We start from the raw sequence: 27,792 nt of genomic DNA on the forward strand, positions 1-27,792 counted from the left end.
ATGCTTCGCCTCGGCAGCAGTGCGAGCGGCCTCAGCTTCCTCCAGGCGCGAACGGAGCTCTTGGTCGTTCGCGCGGGACTTCTCCAAGGCCGACTCCAATTCGCCCAGTTTGGCTTCAAGAGACCGGGTCCGGTTGCGGGCGTTGTCGGCAGACCGCTGGGCCTTCTCTCACCTCTCTCGATAATCCGCGACCTTCCGGGACTGCTTTTCAGCTCGTTCCTCCGCCTTCTTAACCCTGCTTTCGAGGCCCGAGGCGACTTTGAGTTGCTCCCGAGCTTCCAACAGTTGCTTCTCGAGGGCGGCGAAGCCGAGTGCCCGCTCTTCGGCCTCCCGGAGCCTCGCCTCGAGGTCCCCAGTCGTCCTGCCTGCCACAGCCGGGCCTCCCTCTTCCACTGCTTTCAGTCGGTCCTCGGCCTTCGCCAGAAGCCCCGCCTGTTCCTTGTAGCACTCCTCCAGACGGATCATGTACTGGGCGAGCTAAGAGATAGGAAAAATGAGGGCGTCAGGCGGAGAACAACAGAGCCAATAAACGGTGAAAAGCGGCCAGAAGAACACTCACCGACATGAGAAAGACGCAGCTGGCAGCCCCGACGTCAGAGACCCCCAACTCCCGGACCCGCCGACGGTCCTTCTCCAGCAGCACTGTTTCGATGAGATTTCGGGCGCATCGGTAGTGAAGGCCGACCCCGATTTCTCCCCGGAGCCAGATGGTGGTTCTGCAGCCTTACCCTTATCCATCGCCTGGGGAAGAGTCCTGCTGATTGTGCTCGGGGCGGGGGTCACCCCAGGAATTGATAGGGTCCCGCTCGGCCGGGGCCTCGGCGCGTCCCTCCTCGAGTCATCAGGAGCCGATTGAGTCGAAGGCCGGGCCGGGGACCGATCACGTCCGACCCGTCCGTCTCGAGCAGGCTCGGATGATACCTCCGGAATAGCGGCAATCTCACCACCGGAGGGCTGATACAGCGTCAGCTGCCGGTCCGTGCCCACGGCGTCTCCCTGATCGGTGGGCCCGGACTCGTCGGTCGGCGTCGGAGGCACCTCCTTGCGGGACTTCTTCGTCGGTGGGGCCCCGCTTGGAAGAGCTCGTTTCCTCCTCCGGACCGCTTCCAGTAGGGACGACCTACCAACAGCCGGTCCCTTGTCCGACCGCATGACGTCGTCAATCTCTGCAACAAGAACGAGATGGTAGGAGGCGGAGAAACCAAAGGAAAGAACGAGACGAAAGAAGGGAAAAAAGTCAAAAAAGAAACGGTGGCGGGCTCACGGTCGGTGGGGACCGAGCTCAGACCAACATTCACCAAGGTATCCTCGGAAATAAGGCGGGCCACCGGGGGGAGCTGGCCCTCGGCAACCAACCCCTTCAAGGCGGCCAAGCCATCGGATTCCTCCCTCGACAGTCTCGATAGGCCGATCGGAGACTTCATTGGCGTCTCCCAGGTCGCCCTGATTTCCCAAGAGGGATCTACATCGATGAAGAAGAAACGCTCCTTCCAGCCGTGAATGGAGGAAGGAGCCTCTTTGACGAGGCCGCACCCTCGCCGCGCCGCAAAGCACCACCACCCTTTGTCCTGGGGGTGACCGCTCAGGCTGTAGAACTCCCAAAAAATATTCAGGGTGGCGGGAATCTCGTGCATGCGGCAGAGAACCTGGAAGACCGTCAGGGCCCGCCACGAGTTCGGCACCAGTTGCGTCGGCGCCACTCTTAAACCCCGGAGCACCTGCACGACCAAGTCCGAAGGGGGAAAGCGGAACCCGGCCTGGAGAATGCCCTCATTGATGGCGATCTTCCCTGGAGGAGGATGGGACATCCTCTCCTCAGGCCCCGGGAGCGTGACGTTGCAGGCCTCGGGAAGGTGGTACCGAGCCACGAGTTTGTCTAAGTCTTCGGCGACCAGCTCCGACTTAATGTGGTCTGCTCTCACTTCGCCCATTCCTAATGGCCAATAAACCTACGGTCAGGACGGGGACAAGAAGGGGGGGCAAGACCGGATCGACTGGAGTACACTAGTATAAAAGGAGAAAGTATGGAGAGCCCTAAGTAGAAGAATGGGGAAACTCACCGGAAAAGAAGGAAGAACGGCTCCGAGAGCGTCAAAGGAGAAGCAAGCGAACAGTCCGACGGCAACAACAGCAGCGCAAAGGAGAAACTCGAAAATGTCTGTAAAGAGGAAGACGGACGGGGGAGGGCCCCCGGTTAAGTAGGCGGAAAGGCGGGTGACGCCTCGATGACGCCAGAGGACGCCTGGCTGCCGAAGGGTCGCCCGCGCCCCAAAGGCGAATCGACACCATTAAGGAAGGATGTCCGCCGAAATCCTCAGACTGCCAGGTCAGCAACAACCGCCATACGCCATAAAGAAGGCGGGGAGCTCGAAGCGCGCGCGCCTCTCCGAGGAATGGCGGCAATCTCGAAACATCACTCCCATCACCCGTTCCCCTTCTGGTTCCAGGCTCGGGAGTGGGGGGCTACTGTTACGGGGGAACTTAGCCACCATGCCCCACGTGACCGGCACGCGCGCCCAGGAAGACTACAGCTGCCCCTTGATCCAGCACTCCGACCCCGAGTCGGATATCTCCGGCTCCGCAGCCCGACCCCGAGTCGGCTGCCCCTTGATCCAGCACTCCGACCCCGAGTCGGATATCTCTCGACAACGACAGGCTATTCTCCAGAGGCACGCCGCGGCCTCCTGCTCCACTACTCCCTGCAACGGCTGTATCCGATGCTGCTCCACGATCTTCTGTAACAGCCGTACAAAACGGAACTCCACTACGCCCTGTCATGGCCGTACCCAGCGCTGCCCCACGACGCCCTGTAACGGCCATGTCAGTGGCCACTCCATCGTGCCCCACGATGACGAACCCCCCGGAGAGACCCCCCAGTCTGGTATATATGCGGATGGGGGGAGAAGGGGGGGTAAGCAATATCTCCCAGAGTATTCTCTTACTTGCGATTATCATCTCTCCTCCTCCTCCAATCTCCTCTGACTTGATCGTCGGAGGGCCCCCACTACCCCAGTGGTGGTGCGAGGCTTGTTTGCAGGTCTCCCGGTGGAAGGTGGAGCGCAACCAACACCAACCAAGACAACTCAGACGGAACCCCGTTCACACCGTCGTGTCAATCGTTCTCGGTTTGGACCACCAGCAACAGATATGAACGTAAAACTATGGATGGCCTCACTATGAGCAAGAACATGGTACTATGGTTTGTTAGTCTCTAGAGCGTGGCCATGGCTAGTCCAAATCACAAGATAATTAAAAATTCGGGAGAGCAAGTTCAAAGAAGTTACTAAGCAAAGCCTTACTATTAGATGCTAATAAGATGCTTATTTGACTCAATGTTAAGATAAATTGCCATTGATGACTTATGATTGATATATTGAGCGAAATGATAGGAAGATCCAAATTTTGAATATCGATTAATTTTGGAATAAGCATGACTATTATATTCTCTTTAATGTGTACTAGCAGTTGCATATGTTCATGACTATGTATCATTTCATTACATATATTAGTGTGTGCATGGAAGGATTTCTTATTGCTTGATTTTTTTTCAAAACTATAGGGTGGTTAGCGCTCGGTTGAAGTTAGGTTTGCTAGTAAGACGTGGAAGGGAAAGAAATATTTTTGATACTACTGGATGTTCAAAAATTTGTATTTAGGTTCTTTTATTATGTAACAATATTGGAGTTAATTGTTCTATTCTGGAAATGATGAATTATACTGCGAAAATTTTTATTCATCCAACAATCCTTGCACATTCCCTAGTGCTATACCCTATATAATGTGTGGCCGTGTTACGTGTCAGCCTATGCAGTGGGTTGCGGCATGACACTTTCATCTCCCTTCTATCATTTCCATTCTGCTCCCTATCCTGCTCCCTTCTTCCATTTCCATGGCTGCCTCCATGGCCGGCAATCTCTTTATCCTTCCCCCTCGAGCACATGATAGACCGGCCCTTTGCTTCCTTATCTCTCTCTCTCTCTCTCTCTCTCTCTCTCTCTCTCTCTCTCTCTCTCTCCTTCCCCTGATGCCACCTCCACTACTCGGTCCCCTGTGATGGTCCTTCTACCAGGTGATCTTAATATGGGCCCAATAGCTTGGACCAACGATAGCCCTGGTCATGTTGTCCTGGCTCAGATTGAGGGCAGTCAATAGCCACTTAAAAATCTAAATTTCCTCCTTAATCCAATGATCTTAATTTTCGTAAAGGTGCAATCATCCAAAAGCAGTCTAGCATGGGTTCTAAACTTGAACCCTTAAATTATGGTAAAAAATTGTGATTCCCTCATTTAATTAGCTTTGAATAAATTATTTTGAATTAGGGAAGGTAAGAGTAAATGTATGGGTTAGGGTCAATTTTGTTGGATATTTAGGTTCTTTAATTATGATATTACCAAGATCAAATTTATTAGAAATTGTTAGGGCTACACTTGGATTGGTAGGTGCATTATTGGACTTGTTACTAGTTTAGGTAAGAATCCCCTATATATGCACCTGTATATATAAATATTGATATGCATGACTATATTATTTATAAATTGCATGTATTATGATGACTATATCTGCTTTGGTTTTTGCATGAATTGTGAATGATTATATTTTATTTTGTCGAACATTATGTATGAAATTGCTTAAAATAATTCAAATTCGGCATGATCTAATGGTTAATAAAAAGAGGGTATTGGATCAGCCATATTAATGTGGATAGCCTTATCAAGGGTAGAAACGTGGCATTATGGATAGTCTCATCTCGAAAAAGTGTAGCTCTATGGATAACCTCATGAGGGATAGGAACGCAACACTATTGATAGTCTCGCTACTGAAAGAAATATAGTACTATCATTTGTGGATCATAGGCTGGAGCATGGCAGTGGCTAGTCCAAAACTGTAAATAATTAAAAATTCTGGTTGAGCAAGCTCAAAAAAGCTACTAAGGCAAACCTTTTTAGAGGATGCCTATAAGAGGCTTATTTGAATCAATATTGAGATAAATTGCTATTGATGGCATATGGTTGATATATTAAGCCTAATGATTGGTAGATTCAAATTCTGAATATTGATTATTTTTGAAATATATATGTCATGACTTCTATATTCTCTTTTTTTTTTTCCAGAGGCATGGGACACTTAGCACTCAACTAAATTGGCATTCACTAGTGAGAGATAGAATAAAAAATAAATATTTCTGGTATCACTGGATGTCAAAAATTTATATTTGGATTGTTTTTATTATCTAATAATATTGGAGTTAATTGTTCTATCCTGAAAATAATGAATTATACTGTAAAATTTTTTATTCATTTAATATGCCTTGCATATTTTCTAGAGCTAGACTTCATGGAATGTGCAGCTGTGTCATATGTCAACCAAGTGGTGGGTTTGACACTTTCATCTCCCCTCTACAATTGTCTCTAAAATTTTTGAAAAATGAAGCTAGGGGCTTGATTTCATGCTTTGTTCAATAAGTTTTCTAAACTAGGGATATCGGCGATTAGATCTACTTTATGGCTTAAATGACTAGAGTTGGAAGTTACAGAAACTTTTCTCTCTTGCATATGTGATACTTCAAAAGTATAGAAAGCTTTTAGTATATTAGTTACAAGATAAGTGCATGTGTATGCTTGTTCAAACAATGTTCAAACAACAACAACAATACCAACAACGTGAAATAATGACAATTTGACATTTTCCAGTCCAGTATCCAACCATAGGCAAAACAATTGTTACTTATAAGGACTTAAGCAAAATTAAATTAAAAAATTGTATGTAGACCTAATTTTTTAGCAGCATTGATGGAAGAGGCAAGAGCTTGATGAAACTAGGATCCTAGGCAATGAATTAAGAATGGTGTTCATCTTCGACAAGCAGTTCAGTTTTTATTAAGATTTTGGAAGAATTGGCTGTTGAATTCTTAAGGAGAGCATAGTGCATGAGGAACAATGGAACTTCGAGATGGAAAGATAAGTGTTTCATTAATTTTAAAGATAAGTTTCTAGAAAATATATATTTTAATATTAGGAAAGTGTGAATGTTATAAATTTCAAAGAAAGATTTTGGAAGAATTGACTGTTGAACAGTGGAAGGAGAGCAGCGTGCATGGGGAACAATGAGACTTGGAGATCGAAAGATAAGTTTTTTATTAATTTTAAAGATAAGTTTCTAGAAAAAAGATATTTTAATATTAGGAAAGTGCGAATGCTATAAATTTCAAAGAAGATATTTTATAAAAAGAAGTATTTTAAGGATTCGAAAATTATGGGACTCAAACTGTAAAATATTGAAAAAAAAATTGAGGCTTCTATATAGTATTAAGATGAAGTATTTTGAACCCATAAAGATAGTTCCTATGAATTGTCAAAGTGATAATTCAAAAGTCACATATACTTATCCTGTCAATACCTGCATCAAGATCATAGTCCTTAAAAAGAAGTCCACTATATCTGCTCCAGCTGGAGAAGAAAGAAGATTTTTTTTATTGTTGTTGTTGCTTTCCAAAGATAGTCTAACATGATATTGAATTTTTTCATGAAAGAACTATAAGATCAAAATATTAAATTCTAATCTTGCGCAAGATGCACTCCTCTTTCTAAGCCATGTCTCTTCTACACTAAATTTTCATGACAAATCGTCAGATGTTTCATGCTTCACGCAAGATAAATCATTCATTCACATTAGAAACAAGACCATGAATTATTTCAGGCCCTGCTCTATAAATGCCAACCATACCTCCATATATCTCCCAGACCTTGGTAGAAGCTCAGAAGAAGACATGGCATGCACTAAACTCTCAGTTGCAATGCTTCTCCTGCTATCTGGTATATAGTTCCTTCCCTTGGCAGTATATGTATTTATGTGTGTGGACTAACTATAAGCCTAGAAACTAACTCATTCATTGCTTTTCCTTTTTGTTGTTTGATGCCACAAAAATCATATAGCCTTGTTTTGGGAGGTGCAAATCAGCATGGGCGCCGCGCCATGCAATCTACTCTGCCATGAAGACGTCGACTACGTGACCTGCACATCTTCTGGCAATGAGAAGCTGCCACCCAAGTGCAACTGCTGCAACCTTGCCGAAGATTGTACCCTCCACCTATCGGATGGGTCTCAAATATCTTGCTGAAGTGGCCTTCAAAAGCTTAAGCTAATTAAATATCAATAACATATGCAACATTTATCTAAATAAAGGATCTAAATATGGCCATGTACTATGAAAACCATTATTAATTGGCAGGGGAGCCAAGATTATTCCATAGTGATGCCAGAAATAAACTTGTAACTATGTATTTTGCTTTTTATTTCAAAATTATGTGCATATGAAATTATAGTTTATATTAAATTACTCGAAAGACTAACATGGCATAATATCTCGTTAAATTAGATTGATTTGTGAGCATAAAATTCTGGCATGGTGCTTGAAATTGATTGTTTAAAACTGCATTTATGCATAATGGAGTTAGTTGATTGTCTAAAATATGTGATCCAAAGAAATGTTAATCCTTTTTTCACGCGAAGGATGCAGCAAGATCTTAGAGTTTAAAGTTTCGGTGGGACAAGAGACGTCCCAGCCATCCCATCATGTTTCCCTGAGATAATGGAACCTGAGACGGATGCGGAACCTCGAAACTTACACTCACGGGCCATCCCTCCTTCGTCCTGGCCGAGTCATGCACCAAAATAGGCTATTCGTCCATCTATCCGAACGGAAAAAAATTACAAAAATAAAATAAATCTTCCTCTAACCGATGATCACATCCTTCTTCAAGAAAACTTAATCATTCTCGTTGAGCAGAATCAATGGCCTCCGTCATGGGAGGTGCATCAACATCACGAAAAAGAGGAGTGTGATTATCATCTAGGGAATTTAGTCATTTGAAGCAAAGGGTAATGCCATGAAAGTCAATATGGTGGTCAATTTGTTGAAGATAACCAACACAAAAAAACTAATCAAGAGGGGTGTATTCTTGATGAACAATGGAGAAAATGAGGTTAGGGTGTTACTACTTGATAATGGACTCAGATTTCATTGATTCAAGTGTTGTAATAGGAAGTTACAAAGCTGGAAATTTATAGACCAATTTCCATACAAATTTAGACTAAATGCATACACAACTTTCTTAAAGACAAGAACCAAGTTCCTAGAACTAAGTTCATGAGCCACATAATGACTCTTCAACTTTTTAGACTGACTCCTCGTACTTCTAGGAGTCTATACATATTCCAATACAACTTTTCAATACTCGAGGCATATATATTATCAAAACAATAAATAAATTAAGGATAGGAACAAGTTTAATTCTCAACAGGTTTGTCCCGTTGCTCCATCAATTTGATCTAAATAATGTTTGCTTCATGGTGGGGGGGAATGAGCATCCAAATGTGGCAGAAGTTATAGCTTCCTTCTTATCTGTTAGAAGCAATATAAATTATTTTATTAATGAAGCTACTTGGATTGCTACATGTTCTGTTTCTGGTTGTTCCTCCCAATGGCAAATCGTATCGCTGAAGTTTTATTCCATTTTCCGAGCATCTTGAATCTTTTCTTCATTTCTTCACCATAGTTATCAGCAACTATAATTGTTACCCAGTATACACTCCACTATGCCGTATAATAGTTACATTCCATGAACATCATTACTATAGGAGAAATTATTAGGTGGATCGGATCCATCACAGAGCTAAAATGAATCATCTTAGATAGATTCATTTCATCCTAGATCCGTAGTGCACCTAGTCCATCTAATAATTTTATCTGGCTACGGCCGGGAAGAAATATGCACAGTACAAGCTTCAGTTGAGCCAGGGCTGAAAACCGAATAAGAGATCAAATCTATTTCTTGATAAAGCGGTACATGCATACAAATTAGTTTCTACGACTCATTGTTTGAATCCATAGCTGAAGTCATAATGATAATCTCTAGCCATCAAAGGAGACTGAAAATGATCGGCAATAATGCAGACGGTCTCTATTTCGAATAAGAACTAGTACAATCCACATTATTTACACCAAAGTCTGAAGGTATTCATCCAAACGAGGGGTATCCTATGCAGTACATGCCCATGCCAGAGAGAGAAAGTAGAGCCAACTATGGGCCCGGATGATGGATTTCAAGCTCATGCAAACATCAGATGCAAAATATAAACTGCATCGGATCAATCAGATGTCAAATACATGAGGCATTACATGTTAAAGCATCAATTTTGTAATTCCATTCAAGGAAAATGTTTCTCAAATGAACTAAACTGCCCTAGATGAAGATAAGGTTGATTTTGCTTTCTAAAAGTAATCTGACATGATATTGGAATCTAACATGAAATCATGCATGCAGAACGCAGTCAACCCTCCACCAAAGTCCACTATAGCTGCTGCCGTCAAAGAAGAATGAAGAAAATGTTGATTTTGCTTTCTAAAGATAATCTAAAGATGATACCAGAATCTATCATGACATCATATACAGTACAGTCAGATTTGAAAAAATCCACCACTCATCTCATTGAGGGAACTTGTTGCTTTATCTTAGCCATCACCATCCACCATTGAATTTGCACAATGAATTGTCAAACTTTTTGTGCCACAGACATGGCAAATTAATCATCCGTTAGTGTTAGGACTAAGAACATAAATTCATATCAGGCTTATAAATACCAGAATGACCTCCATCTTCCATGTCTCAAAACAAGCTTAGAAGAGATGGCCTGCACTAAACTCTCAGTTATGATGCTTCTCCTACTTTCTGGTATTACTCTCTTCTCATATCTGGGTATGTCTATCATTATGCATGGACTGGCAAGAAACTAATCAGTTTATTTTCTTTACATGCTTGGTGTTTGATGCTCAAAGGCATGGTCTTGTTCACCGAGCTGCAAGGCAGCACCGGAGCCATGGCCTGCCCTCAATATTGCCTTGAAGTTGAGTATGTCACCTGCACATCTTCTGGCGATAAGAAACTGCCATCAAGGTGCAACTGCTGCAATTCTCCCAAAGACTGCACGCTTCACCTCTCGGATGGGACTCAGATGTCATGCTCTTGAGATGGCCTTCAAAAGCTTGTGCAGGATATCAATTTAACTTAGATGTAAGGAAATAATTTAGATTCAAATGGCTACGTACTACAATCGCCTTACAGGGTTTTGGGTGTATCATTGTCTATTATGTAGACTTTGTGGCCTCATATAAAGTTATCGTTTGCTTTTAAATTTCTCTTGGCTGAAGCTCAGGACCTAGCCTGCACTTATTAACTGGGGAATTTTCGTATCGGAAGTTTTTAATTTCAGCCTCAGCACTTTTCCTTTATTTTTTTTTTTTGATAAAACAGAGAACATTAGAGCAAAATATTGTTCTCTTGGATCATCACCACAATTTTGTGTGCTAGCATTTACCAAAGATATTGTATAAATCACGATATAAAATAATAACCTTGTTCTCAGCATAAGCATTGAAAGAGAACCGAGGTCTATTGGTTGGAACCCGATTCTCAGCATAAGCATCGAAAGAGAACCTCATGATATACAGTATTACTTAAATTTATCTATTTTTGATCACTTGATGTTTAGAACAGACATCTCCAAATTACTCTAAATAATTTGAAATAGTAGATAATATTCAATAACTCAGATCATTGATGTTAGAGCCTCATCTTTCAAATTTAACTTTAAAATCTATTGGGTTAGAATTGGCATAGGCATTCAAAGAGACAGCTGAATAGTTATAAAACCTTACAGATTTATGTCTGTAAAATCTTGCAGATCAATAAAGAGAAGATCTTGCAGCTGAATAACTATAAACTCTGCTCACCAACTCGAAAGATTTATTTTTTTAAAAAAAGGCCACCTGAATAAATCACTGTGAAATAGGCCATATTTATGTCTTTTTTTCTTCCAAAAATGGTCCATTTCTAAGTTGACTGGACATTATACCCCAAATTCAAATGAATGCACCCATAATATAAATTGATGCACACCTGGAGAAAAAAAAAAGGAAGGAAGAAAGCAAGAAAATACACACTTACACATTTCAAATCATTATCACCAGAAACAAATACTTGAATGCATATGACAAGTCAAATTTAAAGATCAAAAAAAATTATCCTTAAAAGGTACAAAATGTATCCCATACAATACCGATCCACTTATAAAATGAAGACGTCCAGACCATTTGAGAGCACAAATAAATCTTGTTTTTCCAAGTAACTTGACAATAATAGCCTAATAAGTTCCAGTAGTTTTGGAAATTCAGCAAAATAAGGGATTGCTTTCAACAATTCATCCGTCAAAAACCTCTTCACAGATGTATGAAATACCAGCTTTAGCAAAAATAAAAATAATAATAATAAAAGCCTCTTCACAACTCATCAGCATGTGTACTGTTGTGGACCAAGAGTAACCGCGTTCCTCCCAGAGATATTGTCTGCTGTGGGGTGGGCCATGCGAAGCGAGACCCAGGTCCCCCGCCCCCTCAGGGTACGGGCCTGGTGAGCTCGAACGTAGGTCCCCCACCCCTCATGGTTTTGCCCCACAAAAGGCGCCTCTGAGAGAAAGAGGGGAGCCCCCCATTTAAGGCACAACACTCTTCGTCACACAAGCGGTATGGGATTAAAGGGGTCCCCCCATCCCCAACACAGCCCCCCCCCCCCCCCCCGACGGAGAGTGCTGTGATTCCACACTTAAGTTTTACAGGGTGTAGGGGTGGGCCCTCCTTCTAGCGCTAACTGTTGTAGATCAAGAGTAACAGCGTTCCTCCCAGAGGTATTGTCCGCTCTAGGTTGGGCCATGCGAAGCGAGACCCAGGTCCCCCGCCCCCTCAAGGTACGGGCCTGGTGAGCTCGAACGTAGGTCCCCCACCCCTTACGATTTTGCCCTACAAAAGGCACCTCTGAGAGAAAGAGGGGAGCCCCCCATTTAAGGCACAACACTCTTCGTCACACAAGCGGTATGGAATTAAAGGGGTCCCCCTATCCCCAACATAGCCCCCCTGATGGAGAGTGCTGTGATTCCACACTTAAGTTTTACAGGGTGTAGGGGTGGGCCCTTCTTCTAGCGCCAACTATTGTGGAGCAAGAGTAACCGCGTTCCTCCCAGAGGTATTGTCCGCTTTGGGGTGGGCCATGCGAAGCGAGACCCAAGTCCCCCACCTCCTCAGGGTACGGGCCTGGTGAGCTCGAACGTAGGTCCCCCACCCCTCACGATTTTGCCCCACAAAAGGCACCTCTGAGAGAAAGAGGGGAGCCCCCCCATTTAAGGCATAGCACTCTTCGTCACACAAGCAGTATGGAATTAAAGGGATCCCCCCATCCCCAACATAGCTACCCCTGACGGAGAGTGCTGTGATTCCACACTTAAGTTTTACAGGGTGTAGGGGTGGGCCCTCCTTCTAGCGCCAACTATTGTAGACCAAGAGTAACCGCGTTCCTCCCAGAGGTATTGTCCGCTTTGGGGTGGGCCATGCGAAGCGAGACCCAGGTCCCCCGCCTCCTCAGGTACGGGCCTGGTGAGCTCGAACGTAGGTCCCCCACCCCTCACGGTTTTGCCCCACAAAAGGCGCCTCTGAGAGAAAGAGGGGAGCCCCCCATTTAAGGCACAACACTCTTCGTCACACAAGCGGTATGGGATTAAAGGGGTCCCCCCATCCCCAACACAGCCCCCCCCCCCCGACGGAGAGTGCTGTGATTCCACACTTAAGTTTTACAGGGTGTAGGGGTGGGCCCTCCTTCTAGCGCTAACTGTTGTAGATCAAGAGTAACAGCGTTCCTCCCAGAGGTATTGTCCGCTCTAGGTTGGGCCATGCGAAGCGAGACCCAGGTCCCCCGCCCCCTCAAGGTACGGGCCTGGTGAGCTCGAACGTAGGTCCCCCACCCCTTACGATTTTGCCCTACAAAAGGCACCTCTGAGAGAAAGAGGGGAGCCCCCCATTTAAGGCACAACACTCTTCGTCACACAAGCGGTATGGAATTAAAGGGGTCCCCCTATCCCCAACATAGCCCCCCTGATGGAGAGTGCTGTGATTCCACACTTAAGTTTTACAGGGTGTAGGGGTGGGCCCTTCTTCTAGCGCCAACTATTGTGGAGCAAGAGTAACCGCGTTCCTCCCAGAGGTATTGTCCGCTTTGGGGTGGGCCATGCGAAGCGAGACCCAAGTCCCCCACCTCCTCAGGGTACGGGCCTGGTGAGCTCGAACGTAGGTCCCCCACCCCTCACGATTTTGCCCCACAAAAGGCACCTCTGAGAGAAAGAGGGGAGCCCCCCATTTAAGGCATAGCACTCTTCGTCACACAAGCAGTATGGAATTAAAGGGATCCCCCCATCCCCAACATAGCTACCCCTGACGGAGAGTGCTGTGATTCCACACTTAAGTTTTACAGGGTGTAGGGGTGGGCCCTCCTTCTAGCGCCAACTATTGTAGACCAAGAGTAACCGCGTTCCTCCCAGAGGTATTGTCCGCTTTGGGGTGGGCCATGCGAAGCGAGACCCAGGTCCCCCGCCTCCTCAGGTACGGGCCTGGTGAGCTCGAACGTAGGTCCCCCACCCCTCACGGTTTTGCCCCACAAAAGGCGCCTCTGAGAGAAAGAGGGGAGCCCCCCCATTTAAGGCACAACACTCTTCGTCACACAAGCGGTATGGGATTAAAGGGGTCCCCCCATCCCAACACAGCCCCCCCTGACGAGAGTGCTGTGATTCCACACTTAAGTTTTACAGGGTGTAGGGGTGAGCCCTCCTTCTAGTGCCAACTGTTGTGGACCAAGAGTAACCGCGTTCCTCCAAGAGGTATTGTCCGCTCTGGGGTGGGCCATGCGAAGCGAGACCCAGGTCCCCCGCCCCCTCAGGGTACGAGCCTGGTGAGCTCGAACGTAGGTCCCCCACCCCTCACAATTTTGCCCCACAAAAGGCAAAACACGTGATCGGAGGCGTCCGACCTAAGGGCTGTGTTGGGGATGGGGGGACCCCTTTAATCCCATACCGCTTGTGTGACGAGAGTGCTGTGCCTTAAATGGGGGGCTCCCCTCTTTCTCTCAGAGGCGCCTTTTGTGGGGTAAAACCGTAAGGGGTGGGGGACCTACGTTCGAGCTCACCAGGCCCGTACCCTGAGGGGGCAGGGGACCTAGGTCTCGCTTCGCATAGCCCACCCCAGAGCGGACAATACCTCTGGGAGGAACACGGTTACTCTTGGTCCGCAATAGTTGGCGCTAGAAGGAGGGCCTACCCCTACACCCTGTAAAACTTAAGTGTGGAATCACAGCACTCTCCGTCAGGGGGGGCTGTGTTGGGGATGGGGGACCTCTTTAATCCCATACCGCTTGTGTGACGAAGAGTGCTGTGCCTTAAATGGGGGGGCTCCCCTCTTTCTCTCAGAGGCGCCTTTTGTGGGGCAAAATCGTGAGGGGTGGGAGACCTACGTTCGAGCTCACCAGGCCCGTACCCTGAGGGGGCGGGGAACCTGGGTCTTGCTTCGCATGGGAGGAACGCGGTTACTCTTGGTCCACAGCACGTACTAACATGGGTTGGGTATCTCTATCCGTGACTTCTTTCACAACTGAGGCCGCCTCCTTAATGTCCTCAATGCTTACACGGATCTGTTCCTTGCTGTCCCTCTGGCGTATGGTCACACTAGTAGTCGAATCGACAGTTATGGCAAAGGAGACACCAAGCTCATCTGTCCTGGCACAACGTTTCCTATAGACGTGCCTGCACAAAACACCAGTAAAATCGTAATTTATAAGCAGCTTAGTCTGATGCTGAATCATATGAACCATTAATCCACCGATGCGGACTTTAAAAGCTACAGCTTTTGTATAGTGTTCTAGTTAAGTAGATTTGTATATTTCATCGCATCAACACAATCATAATAATTAATATATTTACATGTCATGCAATCATCTACTAAATTGTCGATCCACAAACCAAGTTCTAGCCGTCTAAGAGTAAGTTGATGATAAAATATTTGAGACTCTAACAGTAGGATTAATTAGAAGAAAAAAAAGACTGTTTTAGAATCCATGGGAAGAGAAGAAACATTACCCGCCACAACCTATAAAATAATGACATTCCAGAATTCTGACTAAAACCGGAGTTCAGTTATTATCAGATGCTGATATTTTACAGTCATACCCGTAGCATCTAATATATGTGAGATCCCAGCCGCCGTTAGTGATTCATCAATGTGTTTGGCCACTTCCTCAAACTGCTGAGACTTGATTAATGGGAAAACAGTGCACTTAATAGAAGCCACTAAAGGAGAGAAGCAAAACACATTCAGCTGTTCATACTCTGATTTGCTTGGTCTTGTGTAGAAAGAATGCTCAAAGAGACAGTAGATTATTTGTCCAATACCAAAAGATGGCTTGATCACAGAAGAGACATTCAGCTGTTCATATTCTGATTTGCTTGGAAGTCCACCTCTCCTTTATCATCCAAAGCTTCTTTCATTTACAGTGCCTATCCAAAGAGCTTGTTAGAAGCTATAAATGAAAAGGCTAAGTAATTAGCAGCAGGGAACATGTGCAAAAGTTACCTCCAATGCTTCAACCACCATTGTTAGGTTACCCTTAAATGCAAGACCTAGTTCTTCTTTTGAAATTTATTTAAAAAATCAAACAATAAGCAAGTTGAAAATAGGAACGTCGGTATCTTCTGGACAATAGATATAAAAAGTGCAACATAACTTCTGCAGCAAAGCATGGAGGTTAGTGATTTTCCATTCCACAAGTGAAATTAGACACATAAAAAAAAAGTGGGAAAGAAAATCCTACCTCCACCTCTCTAGGTCCTGAGAACTTCTCATGAGCAACCAAAGGGACACTACTTTTCTCCTATTGAACAGCATAATAAAATCATCATACCTCAGCATCAATCTACGAAGCTTTAATTAGCCGATAGATAGAAACTTGAATAAATAATCGATAACAAGAGTTTTCACGATAAATAAAAACTTGAATAAATGTCATGCAATCATCTACTAAACTATTGATCCACAAACCAAGTTCTAGCTGTCTAAGAGTAAGTTGATGATAAAACATTTGAAAACCTAACAGTAGGATTAATTGGCAAAAAAAAAAAGACTGTTTTAGAATCCATGGGAAGAGACACGATCATCGCATCAACACAATCACAACAATTAATATATTTAGATGCCATGCAATCATCTACTAAATTACCGATCCACAAACCAAGTTCTAATTGTCTAAGAGAAAGTTGATGATAAAACATTTGAGAATCTAATAGTAAGATTAATTGAAAAAAAAAAGCTGTTCTAGAATTCATGGGAAGAGAAGTAACATTACCCACCACAACCTATAAGATAATGGCATTCCAAAATTTTGACTAAAATCGGAGTTCAGTTATTATCAGATGCTGATATTTTACAGGCATACCTATAGCATCTAATACATGTGAGATCCCAGCCGTCGTTAGTGATTCATCAATGTGTTTGGCCACTTCCTCAAACTGCTGAGACTTGATTAATTGGAAATCAGTGCACTTAATAGGAGCCATTAGAGAAGGGACGCGAAACACATTCAGCTGTTCATACTCTGATTTGCTTGGTTTTGTGTAGAAAGAATGCTCAAAGAGACAGTAGATTATTTGTCCAATACCAAAAGATGGTTGATCACAGAAGAGACATTCAGCTGTTCATACTCTGATTTGCTTGGAAGTCCACCTCTCCTTTATCATCCAAAGCTTCTTTCATTTCCAGCGCCTATCCAAAGAGCTTGTTAGAAGCTATAAATGAAAAGGCTAAGAAATTAGCAGCAGGGAACATGTGCAAAGGTTACCTCCAATGCTTCAACCACCATTGTTTGGTTACCCTTAAATGCAAGACCTAGTTCTTCTTTTGATGGGGTAATAACCAGTTCTGAAATTTATTTAAAAAATCAAACAATAAGCAAGTTGAAAATAGGAACGTCGGTATCTTCTGGACAATAGATATAAAAAGTGCAACATAACTTCTGCAGCAAAGCATGGAGGTTAGTGATTTTCCATTCCACAAGTGAAATTAGACACATAAAAAAAAAAGTGGGAAAGAAAATCCTACCTCCACCTCTCTAGGTCCTGAGAACTTCTCATGAGCAACCAAAGGGACACTACTTTTCTCCTATTGAACAGCATAATAAAATCATCATACCTCAGCATCAATCTATGAAGCTTTAATTAGCCAATAGATAGAAACTTGAATAAATAATCGATAACAAGAGTTTTCACGATAAATAAAAACTTGAATAAATGTCATGCAATCATCTACTAAACTATTGATCCACAAACCAAGTTCTAGCTGTCTAAGAGTAAGTTGATGATAAAATATTTGAAAACCTAACAGTAGGATTAATTGGCAAAAAAAAAGACTGTTTTAGAATCCATGGGAAGAGACACGATCATCGCATCAACACAATCACAACAATTAATATATTTAGATGCCATGCAATCATCTACTAAATTACCGATCCACAAACCAAGTTCTAGCTGTCTAAGAGTAAGTTGATGATAAAACATTTGAGAATCTAACAGTAGGATTAATTGAAAAAAAAAAAGCTGTTCTAGAATCCATGAGAAGAGAAGTAACATTACCCACCACAACCTATAAGATAATGGCATTCCAAAATTTTGACTAAAATCGGAGTTCATTTATTATCAGATGCTGATATTTTACAGGCATACCTATAGCATCTAATACATGTGAGATCCCAGCCGTCGTTAGTGATTCATCAATGTGTTTGGCCACTTCCTCAAACTGCTGAGACTTGATAAATTGGAAATCAGTGCACTTAATAGGAGCCATTAGAGAAGGGACGCGAAACATATTCAGCTGTTCATACTCTGATTTGCTTGGTTTTGTGTAGAAAGAATGCTCAAAGAGACAGTAGATTATTTGTCCAATACCAAAAGATGGTTGATCACAGAAGAGACATTCAGCTGTTCATACTCTGATTTGCTTGGAAGTCCACCTCTCCTTTATCATCCAAAGCTTCTTTCATTTCCAGCGCCTATCCAAAGAGCTTGTTAGAAGCTATAAATGAAAAGGCTAAGAAATTAGCAACAGGGAACATGTGCAAAGGTTACCTCCAATGCTTCAACCACCATTGTTTGGTTACCCTTAAATGCAAGACCTAGTTCTTCTTTTGATGGGGTAATAACCAGTTCTGAAATTTATTTAAAAAATCAAACAATAAACAAGTTGAAAATAGGAACGTCAGTATCTTCTGGACAATAGATATAAAAAGTGCAACATAACTTCTGCAGCAAAGTATGGAGGTTGGTGATTTTTCATTCCACAAGTGGAATTAGACACATAAAAAAAATGGAAAAGAAAATCCTACCTCCACCTCTCTAGGTCCTGAGAAGTTCTCATGAGCAACCAAAGGGACACCACTTTTCTCCTGTTGAACAGCATAATAAAATCATCATACTTCAGCATCAATCTACGAAGCTTTAATCAGCCGATAGATAAAAACTTGAATAAATAGTCGATAACAAGAGTTTTAGCAATAGATAAAAACTTGAATAAATGTCATGTAATCATCTACTAAACTGTCGATCCACAAATCAAGTTTTAGTTGTCTAAGAGTAAGTTGATGATAAAACATTTGAAAACCTAATAGTATGATTAATTGGCAACAAAAAAAAAGACTGTTTTAGAATCCATGGGAAAAGACACAATCATCGCATCAACACAATCACAACAATTAATATATTTAAATGTCATGCAATCATCTACTAAATTGTCAATCCATAAACCAAGTTCTAGCTGTCTAAGAGTAAGTTGATGATAAAATTTTTGAGAATCTAACAATTGGATTAATTAGAAAAAAAAAGACTGTTTTAAAATCCATGAAAAGAGAAGTAACATTATCCACCACAACCTATAAAATAATGGCATTCCAGAATTTTGACTAAAATCAGAGTTCATTTATTATCAGATGCTAATATTTTACAGGCATACCTGTAGCATCTAATATATGTGAGATCCCAGCCGCTATTAGTGATTCATCAATGTGTTTGGCCACTTCCTCAAACTGCTGAGACTTGATTAATGAAAAATCAGTGCACTTAATAGGAGCCACTAGAGGAGGGAAGCAAAACACATTCAGCTGTTCATACTCTGATTTGCTTGGTCTTGTATAGAAAGAATGCTCAAAGAGATAGTAGATTATTTGTCCAATACCAAAAGATGGCCGATCACAGAAGAGACATTCAACTGTTCATACTTTGATTTGCTTGGAAGTCCACCTCTCCTTTATCATCCAAAGCTTCTTTCATTTCCAGCGCCTATCCAAAGAGCTTGTTAGAAGCTATAAATGAAAAGGCTAAGTAATTAGCAACAGGGAACATGTGCAAAGGTTACCTCCAATGCTTCAACCACCATTGTTTGGTTACCCTTAAATGCAAGACCTAATTCTTCTTTTGATGGGGTAATAACCGGCTTCTGAAATTTATTTAAAAAATCAAACAATAAGCAAGTTGAAAATAGGAACGTCAGTATCTTCTGGACAATAGATATAAAAAGTGCAACATAACTTCTGTAGCAAAGTATGGATGTTAGTGATTTTCCATTCCACAAGTGGAATTAGACACATAAAAAAAAAAGTGGGAAAGAAAATCCTACCTCCACCTCTCTAGGTCCTAAGAACTTCTCATGAGCAATCAAAGGGACACCACTTTTCTCCTGTTAAACAGCATAATAAAATCATCATACTTCAGCATCAATCTACGAAGCTTTAATCAGCCGATAGATAAAAACTTGAATAAATAGTCGATAACAAGAGTTTTCGCGATAGATAAAAACTTGAATAAATGTCATGCAATCATTTACTAAACTGTCGATCCACAAACCAAGTTCTAGCTGTCTAAGAGTAAGTTGATGATAAAACATTTGAAACCTAACAGTAGGATTAATTGGCAAAAAAAAAAGACTGTTTTAGAATCCATGGGAAGAGACACGATCATCGCATTAACACAATCACAATAATTAATATATTTAAATACCATGCAATCATGTACTAAATTATCGATCCACAAACCAAGTTCTAGCTGTCTAAGAGTAAGTTGATGATAAAACATTTGAGAATCTAACAGTAGGATTAATTGGAAGAAAAAAAACTGTTCTAGAATCCATGGGAAGAGAAGTAACATTACCCACCACAACCTATAAAATAATGGCATTCCAGAATTTTGACTAAAATCGGAGTTCAGTTATTATCACATGCTGATATTTTACAGGCATACTTGTAGCATCTAATATATGTGAGATCTCAGCCGCCGTTAGTGATTCATCAATGTGTTTGGCCACTTCCTCAAACTGCTGGAACTTGATTAATGGGAAATCAGTGCACTTAATAGGAGCTACTAGAGGAGGGAAGCAAAACACATTCAGCTGTTCATGCTCTGATTTGCTTGGTCTTGTGTAGAAAGAATGCTCAAAGAGACAGTAGATTATTTGTCCAATACCAAAAGATGGCTGATCGCAGAAGAGACATTCAGCTGTTCATACTCTGATTTGCTTGAAAGTCCACCTCTCCTTTATCATCCAAAGCTTTTTTCATTTCCAGCGTCTATCCAAAGAGCTTGTTAAAAGCTATAAATGAAAAGGCTAAGTAATTAGCAGCAGGGAACATGTGCAAAGGTCCAATGCTTCAACCACCATTGTTTGGTTACCCTTAAATGCAAGACCTAGTTCTTCTTTTGATGGGGTAATAACCAGTTCTGAAATTTATTTAAAAAATCAAACAATAAGCAAGTTGAAAATAGGAACGTCAGTATCTTCTGGACAATAGATATAAAAAGTGCAACATAACTTCTGCAGCAAAGTATGGAGGTTGGTGATTTTTCATTCCACAAGTGGAATTAGACACATAAAAAAATGGAAAAGAAAATCCTACCTCAACCTCACTAGGTCCTGAGAACTTCTCATGAACAACCAAAGGGACACCACTTTTCTCCTGTTGAACAGCATAATAAAATCATCATACTTCAGCATCAATCTACGAAGCTTTAATCAACCGATAGATAAAAACTTGAATAAATAGTCGATAACAAGAGTTTTAGCAATAGATAAAAACTTGAATAAATGTCATGTAATCATCTACTAAACTGTCGATCCGCAAACCAAGTTCTAGCTGTCTAAGAGTAAGTTGATGATAAAATATTCGAAAACCTAACAGTAGGATTAATTGGCAGAAAAAAAAAGACTGTTTTAGAATCCATGGAAAGATTGAAAAGTTAATAATGGAATTTAAAAAAAAAAAATTGGATGAGAAAAAAATATCTTAAAAAGAAAGAAATGGTGAAAGCAAGAATAATTAGAAATATCTAAAACTATAGTTGTTTAGTTTTCAAAATCACTTTTTATATATGTAGATTTTACATGACAGAGATTTTTGTCTTACATTTCTTCCTTGGTTTCCTCCAATATCTTAAGGCAACATAATTTAATATATTCCTTGATAGTAATCATTTGCCATTTCTAATTATTATTTTTACTAAAAATTTTGCCAAATAAAATCTTTTCAATAGGAAAAATACATCAAATAAAGAAAAATATTTTCAATATTTGCCACCAAAAGTAAAGTAAATTATTGCACATGAAATTAAAGAAATTTTTAGTTGTAATAAAGATGTTAGTCTAAACATCTTTAAAGCATGTCTAAAACAAGCAATCACCATATATTTATGAGTACATTATAAATAAATAAGTTTTATAATATATTTATGGTTATATTATAAATCCACCAACTAATTATGCAACTTGGTTGGGCTGATTTGAAGTAAGTGCCGGCTCAAGCCCAACCAGACCAAGAGGCCGTTGGTTAATTGGGTAAGGCCAGGTTCAATCGGGTTTTAACTTAATACAGTTTTGATTATAAGCCAATAACACAATGTGGGAGAGGTTTGGGTTGGATTAATTTGGGAGTTTCAAGTCAAGATATTAATCTTCTTATATGAATTTCAGCTAGCCATGGATTGGATCGGATTGCTCGAGCATCTAATCAGAATGAACCAATTTGAAATCAGGTTATTTTTTTTTCCAACCCAAGCTCGGCCTAAACTATCGGTTGGGTTAAGCTAGTTTTAGGTTAAAATAACCTAATTTGCTTTCTTAAGTTGAACATGATAACTGCTATACTAGATGAAATTGTCATTTCACTCTTTAATGACTCCATGCTTTACAAATAGAAGCCAAATAAAGGAGACAAACTCCAAGTCCTTTTCTCTGTGAAATTTCCGTTCCAGTTAAGTTCCTTTATTTTACAGATAACTTGAAGTATAGCGTAGTCCACGTGTTACATGAATTTTCCTTTTTTTCCCAAGTAACATCACAAGAAGTCTTATCAAGATTAAATTTTATATAAATTGTACATTGCCGCATTACTTGGTAATGCATTCTTTGAAGTTTTTTTTTTTGGCTTTTTGGGCAGAATTTTCCTAGTAGTGTCACCACAATCAACTAGATTTTACATAAAACATGTAGTCTATATACTTGATGGGATAGTCTGGGGTACGAACCGTCCGATCAATTGCATTCCAGAATTCTGACTAAAACTAGAGTTCAGTTATTATTAGATGCTAATATTTTAAAGGCATACCAGTGACATCTAATTTATTTGAGATCCCAGCCGCCGTTAGTGATTTAGCTATGAGTTTGGCTGCTTCATCAAACTGCTGAGACTTGATTAATAGGAAAACGGTGTACTTAATAGGAGCCACTAGAGGATGGAAGCGGAACACATTCAGCTGTTCATCCTCTAATTTGCTTGGTCTTGTGTAGAAAGAATGCTCAAAGAGACAGTAGATTATTCGTCCAATACCAAAAGTTGGCTCGATAACAGAAGGGGTAAAAAAAATCCTTTGATATTCCTTCTTTTTTTCCATACTGATAGATACCATGTTTTTCTTTATGACTACAGATTTTTTGACTACGGATTTTTCAAGTGTACAAACTTGAAAAATCTATACTCAAAGAAAAACATGGTATAAATGCAAGACCTATCCTTTACCATCCAAAGCTTCTTTCATTTCCGATGCATCTTTTTCACTCATGGCCCATCCAAAGAGCTAGGACTGTTAACGGCCGAGCTGCTCGGGCTCGACTCAGTAAAAGCTTAGCTTGGGCTCGGGCCGTTAGTCAAACGAGTCCGAGCCCGAGCTCAAAATGAGGCCCGTTTAAATCCGAGCCCGAGCTCGAGCCCGAGCAGCTCACGAGCCCAAACAAGCTCGTGGCTTAACACGACCAAATGAGTTCGGAATTCCACGGTCGAGATCATTTAGAAACCCTGCATCCAACGGGCCAAGGCCTCCTCTCCAGCTCTCCTAGTCTTGGGAGGGCGGCGGCGAGACGGGATGTTTCCCCAAAATCATCGTTGTTTCCCCGAAATCTTCTGAGGAGGGAGCATCGGGAAAGACGGGCTGGACGACGTCGAGGTGGTGGAGGGAGACGAGGGGGCCACGGGGTGGGCGGCGAGGAGGCCGAGCAGCTCGCCGTAGACATCGAACTGGTGGAAGACCGAGTGGCGGGTGAGGGGAACGCCAAGCTTGGCCATGCAGGCCTAGATGCGGTCGTCGCTGCCATAGAGGGCTGAGTAGCGGTGGAGGCAACGGTCCTGCACGCGGGCGAGGACAGCGGTGAGGAGGCGGCTGGTGGCAAACCCGCCGCCGCCGTAGGCCATGGCGTAGGAGAAGATGTTCTGGAGGTGGCTTTCAGAGTTGGAGCCGATATAGTAGAGCTGGCGGTGGTCGAACTGGGAGAGGATATGGACGAGGTTGTCGGGGACGAAGACGATGTTGTCATCACCCATGACGAACCACCGGACGTTGTTCAGGCCGAGGCGGTAGGTCTCCGAGATAACGCAGGAGATGCGGATGGCTGAGCGGCCCTACCGGTGGGTGTAAGGGAAGCGAGTGGTGTCGCCGGAGAACTTGAGGGCGGGGAGGCCGGCGGCGGAGGCAGAGTTGCTAAAATCTTTCACTGGCTTGTCGAGCCAGACGATGCCCTGCATCTAGAGTTGGTGGCCGAGGGGGTAGTATTGACGAAGAGACTAGAGGAGGAAAGGTGGAGGACTGGATCGGCGACAGCGGAGGAGGTGGTGGTGGTGGTGGAGCAGGGGAGTTGGCGGTCAGTAAGGGAAGAGGAGAGCAGGCCCTGTCATGAGATATTGGAGGAAGGCAATAATTGGCGTCAATAAAGCCAATTGTCGAGCTCGTGTGCCGCACTTTGTTCGTCGCCCTCCATCGGACCAAGTTTGTTAAATTTGGCATTTAATAGTTATTTTTGTGCTTAGTGGTTTACCCAAAAATTTAAAACACATGCTTCACACACCTCCACGAAACACACAAAAAAAAAAAACCATAGTAGTAGCCCTTTTTATTGTTAATTGTAGAGCTAAACCCTCGTTAGAAGACCTACGAGGCCCCGTGCCACTCGACAACCTACTAGACACCTGTACTACTTGACTGCAGCTACTTGTTGGCTTGCGTCACTTACTGGTTCTCAATTTGAAATATTTTTTTACTAGGGAATAGTTCTGAATTTTATTGAGCATACGCACTGATATTTAGAATTCATTGCATGCAATAGGTTTGCCTCGGAGCCAATATTGTCTCCATTTTGTCGGATAGTACATATTTAAGTTCATTCATCATATACACCTTCATAGTAGTCGTGTCATCCCGCATTCGAAACCCAATCTATCATGGATACCCTCATCAACACCCTCATGAAGGCTATCCAAGACTTGACCACAGTGTCCACCCAGGTCTGCGCCCGACTAGACTCAGCTGAGGCTTCCCTTTAGAGGATTATGGGATCCAAAAAAAGGTAATGCCTTTCATTTCGAAGGTCCAGAGGTCGAGAATAAAATCCTAGACCATCTAGGATCGAACTGACAGAGCAGTTCGACACTAGCCCTTTTCTAGGCCGCTATCAAACTTACCCTCGTCTTAGAGGACAGGGCCCTTTTTCTAATATCAATAAGGGTTATCGATACAACGTAGAACCCAGAGGCCCTCGTGACAATGTTGAAAATGTGATGAAAGGCATCCGAGTTGAAGCCCCCACCTTTGATGGTCGCCTTGACCCAAAGGTCTTTTCAGACTGGTTGCACGAAATGGATCACTTCTTTGAGTGGTATAATTTGTCCGACGAAAAGAAGGTCCGATTTGCCAGAATGAAGCTTATTGGTCGAGCTAAACTCTTTTGGCAAAAAACCGAACAGCTTTTGGTTAGGAGACGTCAACCGGCTATAACTGACTGGATAGAAATAAAAGAAAAACTAAAAAAAAAGATACTTACCTATTAGCTACCAAGATGATCTCCTTGACTGATGGAATAACTTACGACAAGGCACCCGATCAGCTACTGACTACATTGCCCTATTTGATGATTACATGATGCGATGTAATGTGACTGAGGATAAGAAGATGGTCCTAAGTCAGTTCTGTCGAGGTCTTAATGATGAACTTAGGAAAGAACTCGTCCTCCGAGAGGTGTCCACTTTAAACCAGGCATATACATTCGTGAAAAACTATGAGCAGGTCTTCAATTCCATGTTTGTGAGGCGCTCTAACAATCAGGGCACTAGGCCTCATTCTTCGGGGTCCAAACCTTCTATAAGGTCCTCTCCTCTGCCACTAAAACCCCATCAACCGCTCCTGTCCCAAGCCAAGACACTAAAGGTAAGGGAATCCTTGGTGAGCCTCCCAAACTACATTCCAAAATTCAGTGCTACAAATGGCAAGATTTTGGTCACATTGCCTCTCAATGTCCTAACAAATCTCTCATCATTGCTCGGCAAGAGCAGGGTGGTGACACAAATGACTTAGAGGAATAAGTCTACGAACCAGACATCGATGACGTTCAGAACATTGATGAAGAAGCATGGGATGAAGGACCTAATACCCTAGGATGCATCCGCACTACACCTATACTATTTGCACCTTTAGAGAGAGAGTCTGATCGGTCCACCATGAGTGTAGTCCACATCATGCATCCTGTTGAATTTGAGCAGAAAGAGGTCAATGACTCTTTGGTATCCGCTCTAGTTGTCCAAGAAATTCACCTCCATAATTCAGTTAATAGGCCCATAGGCATGAGTCCATGTGAGGTAGTGCATATTTACAAAGTTAGAAAACCTCCAGGTCTTTTACGCATGCCACCCCATGTTAAAATTCCTGAGTCTATACATGCATTTGCCCAACACATTCATGAGTTACATCAGAAAATCCAAAAGTGCATTCATACAAGTAATGCTCAATACAAATTGCAGGCTGATTCCCATGCTATGGACTTTCAAACTAGGGATTATGTTATGGTACGTATTCGGCCAAGTGGTTTCCACATAGAACCGTTAAGAAACTGCAAGCTCGTAGTGCTGGGCCATTTCGGGTATTGCATTGAGTTGGCACGAATGCCTATGTTGTTGATCTTCCATCTGATTTTGATATCGGCTCTACTTTTAATATTGAAGATCTGGTTGCTTTCAAGGGTCAACCATCCATCCCTGGTGACCCTTTCATGGAGTCTTCTCTTGCGCCCGATGACTCCCCTATTCCTGATTCCATCCCATCTCCATTTTCTTCGCCTCTCCCACCAGCACAAAAAGAACTAGTTGAAGTCATTTTAGACGAGCAGATCATTTTATCTAATAATGGGAACATTCAGCACTTCCTGATTCGTTGGCAAGGATGACCAAAGTCCGACTACACTTGGATCCCGCGCGAGGAGCTACAGCAGATCGACCCCAATTTGTTAGAGTACTACCGGAGCTACACCAAGCCACCTTCGTCGAGGTCAACTTCTTTCCACCCGAGGAGAGTTGGTGCGGACATCAGTGCCAGGTCAGTCGGTCGCCATGGGATCCAGCTAGTCCAGCAGATCCAGCCAGTCCAGCTAGTTCAGTCAGCTTGATTTTATTTTGGATTGATTTATTTTAGTTGGGTTTATTTTATGTTGATTGGATTTATTTACGTATTGCCATTTTAGAGCCTTTTGGGATTGTTTTATTTGTAGGGTTCTTTTTGTTATTTTGTGACCCTATATATATGGGTCCACGTGCTTGTTTAAGGTTAATGAATGGTTTAATGAAATTATGATTTCCTTTCTTCTTAACTCTGGCGTGCAAAATCATGAGTGGGGCTAGGTGCAAAGCCTAGTTCTTTCTCCTCCTCTCCTCCTCTCCTCTTCTTCCTCCTCTTCTCTGCGTTGTCCTACATCAAGAGTTACATCTTTTTTAAATTGGATGATGGGATCCTGCAACGATGATCTAAGCTATTGAATGGAAGCTATTACCTCTAAGTTGCTTATGCATAAAAAATCATATGATTTGGAGAACTCTATCCTATACCCTAAGAAGTCAAAAATCAGATAATTTAAATAATATGAAACAACACATTTTTTTGAGCATCTCGATGCATAGTCCGGGAGTCTCTATACTTCCAGGAAAAAACTTCGAATTGGGAGGGCGATCCTCCCGGTGAACTGACCATACCCCAAACCGACACAGGTGAACAAGTAGAGTATACTAGGGCGCGTCGAGAGAACCATGTCGAAAGAACTCAGCAAAATGACCCCGTAAATTCTGATCGGGATAACGACGCTTCCTACCCATAGCTTTCACTTCTCGTGGTGAACCACCAACTATGCGGGCGTTAATTAATTGCCATATTTTGCTATAAAATAATATGATTTTTGGTGTATAAGCTCGAATCATTGATGAGCAACCCCCATCATCCAACTGAAAAAAAAGGTATAATTTAATAAGTCACACCAAATATAACTTGATCCTAAACACCTCTCTGACTCCTTGTACACGCATAGATACA

At 42.5% G+C, this 27,792-nt stretch overlaps 1 pseudogene; it reads right to left on the minus strand.

Moving 5' to 3' along the window:
• Positions 1-23,286: 23,286 nt before the first annotated feature.
• Positions 23,287-23,972, minus strand: LOC120111266 (annotated as a pseudogene).
• Positions 23,973-27,792: the final 3,820 nt, after the last annotated feature.

This window comes from Phoenix dactylifera, chromosome 7 (genome assembly GCF_009389715.1).
Source record: "Phoenix dactylifera cultivar Barhee BC4 chromosome 7, palm_55x_up_171113_PBpolish2nd_filt_p, whole genome shotgun sequence".
NCBI classification, from domain to species: domain Eukaryota; kingdom Viridiplantae; phylum Streptophyta; class Magnoliopsida; order Arecales; family Arecaceae; genus Phoenix; species Phoenix dactylifera.